Source organism: Brachycentrus maculatus, unplaced genomic scaffold (genome assembly GCF_059751285.1).
Source record: "Brachycentrus maculatus isolate JH-2025_06_01 unplaced genomic scaffold, ASM5975128v1 h1tg001274l, whole genome shotgun sequence".
Classification (NCBI taxonomy): domain Eukaryota; kingdom Metazoa; phylum Arthropoda; class Insecta; order Trichoptera; family Brachycentridae; genus Brachycentrus; species Brachycentrus maculatus.
In genome coordinates this window covers 6,086-9,494 of record NW_028281948.1, presented here as the reverse complement: position 1 = coordinate 9,494, position 3,409 = coordinate 6,086, and the positions used below count along the sequence as shown (strand labels likewise).

The window sequence follows — 3,409 nt, the reverse complement described above, 5'->3', positions numbered from 1 at the left end:
CGAGAATCAATATTCACATCACATTCAATACTCATATTACAGATTCAAATATTATATAATATCGCGATTACAAATCATCAAAAAAGTTCATTTATAGGAATACGCAACTGACTTCATAGACTGAAACTTGTTATAGGAGTTCTGTTCCGAACTGCACTCGCGTGTTAACGATTATGTCTTCTGTGACACTACAGAGTCTTTCATTGTGATCTTTACTTTCTAGTGGGTCTCGTGGGTAGCTTTGAAAGTATTCTCCAAGAACGTCTTCTAATAGATGGCTTTAATATTAATAAAAGCCTCTTGCAGCTCAAACAAATTGAGATCCTTCAATATGTGAATATTCTTCGAATCATAGCATGACATTTCACTCTTTATCTAATTGAGTCGATCTCTGTAGTATGCGGGCATGTTGGCAGCCAGATGGCTGATGATTGTTTTCATTTTCTTGTTGCTGTTGATGCCATCGATTTAGTTTTTTGTTTGGTTCGAAAATGTTTATATTTTTTAGTCGAGGCCATAAAATTCGGTGTTATAGGACTTGAACAAAGAGTTGAATTTTTCCATAACTTGTGCTTACATGCCATCTAAATATTTATTCACTCCTTCTAATATTTTAGTCCTGACCAATTGCAGATGCTCACTCACAGCACTTATGCCCATATGCTTTCTCTATGAGCTACTTTTTAGGAGACTACCGCACTAAATCAGGGCTCTCAGAGTCTGTGCCAAGTTGGCTTAGACTTAGTTGCTGACCTAATTAACATGATCGAAGATGCCATGAGTTTTTAGTTTCTGATGTTCGACTGAATGCAGTTTAATGCACTTGGGGCACATAGGCAGCAAGCACTCGGCATTTCGGCAAAAATTGACGATAGTTTCGTGCTCATGGAATGCGCATTTTAAGGATTTCATCGTTTTCCAATAGAAATTATAGAATATATTTAAATTATGCTCATCATTTTGAGTTTGTTTTCTTCCAGTGCTCCGCAATCCACTTCTTTATTGATTCCAACTGCAGGGAGCGAGTGTTTGTGAGGTTTGAACTATCTTTCTTGGCATTCGGGGCGCGGAGGTCCACACAATGTGCGCAATCGACGCAGCTTATTATCTTGTCTACAATTCCTGGTTTTTTGCTTTCACGTAGGCCTGCCCATTGCCAGGGATCTGAATAATACTAAATTTACCTTAAACGCCATTTGTCATTATCAGGTTGTCAGCATTTATTTATAGCCCTCCGAATTCGATATTCTTCCTTGCGACGAACGGCCATGTGCCCTCGCCAAAAATATCCTAACACCACTTTTGATAGAAATTCAGGGCCAACATCCTCGATCTCATCGGATGATCCTCAGCGTATGTTTGAAAATAGCTGAACTCTGTGCAGCTCTGATATATCCACGACCTGGCTCCTCTTCCGTCTTGCCTGAACATGATTGTATAGATTACATTGCATAAGTAGCATTTGATAAATAGTATGCCCCATAGTCAACAGGAGTGATCTTCTTCACGAGTTCCTTCATGACATTGTAGGCCTATTCTAAGGTCTTATTGTTCAGGCTGTTGCAGAATGCGACTCTGTTGCCGTACTGGACTTGGAAGACAATTGAGTCAGTCCAATAAAACAAGAACTCTCTGGCTGTCAATTTGTCAGCCGAAAACTGAGCTTGGAAGGTTTACTTGGTGGGGCCTGTTACTTGCTATTCGACGTAATCATTTACTAACCTGATGGAGTTCACACACTCCGCACCACTTAGGTTTGAAGATATGAAGATCTGCTCATCAAACATCCGGAAGTTCTAAACAGCCAAGATGACTCCACTCGAAGATAATGCGCCTATTGTTAAATGCGCATACTTCTCCCGAAACCATGCCGAAAGTGCGCCTGGGTACGAGCCACCGATTGTCAACCAAGGGTTTTGTGGCTTAATGGAATGCTTCGATGAAATCTTCATGTTTTGTATGAAATATGCCAAATCTTTGAGAGCTTGTTCTGCTGTCAAATACCTAAGATTGTCTTTGGAGAGGGAGTCATTACCGAAGGGCATTGATTTGCCATAGTAGCGATGCTATAGCGAAACAACTAAACCTTCTGTTTGTTCAGCAATCTTAGCAGTCCAAGAGGCATCCGATATCCCATGGCACTCCGCCTCTCCGCAGATGTACAATATAATTGGCCCTTTTTCCGGATTGAAGTGGTCATCAAACACAAAATACCTTTGCTTCCATGTCTTACTGCTCTGATAGTTATAGTGATCGATAAGTTGATCGAACAAATAGACTTATTGGTTCAAGGCAGGTTTTACTGCTTATTTTTATAGCTGCTGTCGATGATACTACCAACAAGATGTAGCGCTAATGAGCAAAATGAGAGCCACGCAGAGAATAGGATTTATCATTTGCAATCTAATAATAACTAATCATATTTTAATGCGATAGAGATATAATAATGGCAATAGAGATATAATAAGGCAATAGAGACATAGCAATAGAATTATATAAATTAAATCAAATCAATTTCATGACATAATTATATCATCTGAGCATATCAAAGTTTTTACTCTTGAGCAATCTATCAATGAATGAAAACTTATCTTATTTCTTAGACTTTACCTATTTCTTGTTTTTCAGCAATTCGCTGTATTTGTTTGGCATCTTGAATGATGAAAGCTCCTTTTGCTTTTCAGTTGACATTGAATTCTTCTTCCTCATTTCTTTGATTTCTGCCTACTCGTTGGCCTTGGAGCAATATGACCGATCGCTTTTAATTTAATTTATCATTCTTATGTAATTCTATTAGTTTCCTGTTTTGGATTATAGGTTTTGGAGGGTGAGTTGGCTCTATAGTTTGCTTCTTGTATCGTTTCTGGAAGGCAAATCTAGTCTGCCATTATCCTCGAAGGCAATGATGAGCGATGTGAGGTTGTCCGTTGAGCTGCTGGCCATAGACTTATTCAATATTTATGAGCAAGCCTCCCCGATATACGAATAGCAGTTTTTTGTATTCTTGGAATGGCTTGACCAAAAACAATCGGCAATCTCATTGTTTGTAAGCTTATCGTAGATGCCGTCGGATCCCACCAAAATGAAATCATGCTCCTGGGGGTCGAATTCAAAGTATGTGATTTCAGGCTTGGCGATCAGCACTCGCGGGTTCCCTCCCATCTATTCGCGCTTGGCTTCGATGTCCCCGAATGCTCTCGAAACCGAAAGCCTTCCAGGGTTGATCCGAAAAGGCCCGTAGATGCTCCCGGATTTTGTGGTGATCACTGTCTGGTAGATTTTACCATTTGCTTTTTATATTCTTTACTTTTAAGAAGGGTCATTTGGCTTGTGATCTTTGGAGAGGGAGTAGATTTTTGCCCCCTTGTTCAGGCTTAGGATTGCCCGGCTGTCTCCTACATTGGCTATA

At 39.8% G+C, this 3,409-nt stretch overlaps 1 pseudogene; it reads right to left on the bottom strand.

Annotated features, from left to right (window-relative positions):
- Positions 1–1,190: 1,190 nt before the first annotated feature.
- LOC148299237 (uncharacterized) lies at positions 1,191–3,162 on the bottom strand (annotated as a pseudogene).
- Positions 3,163–3,409: the final 247 nt, after the last annotated feature.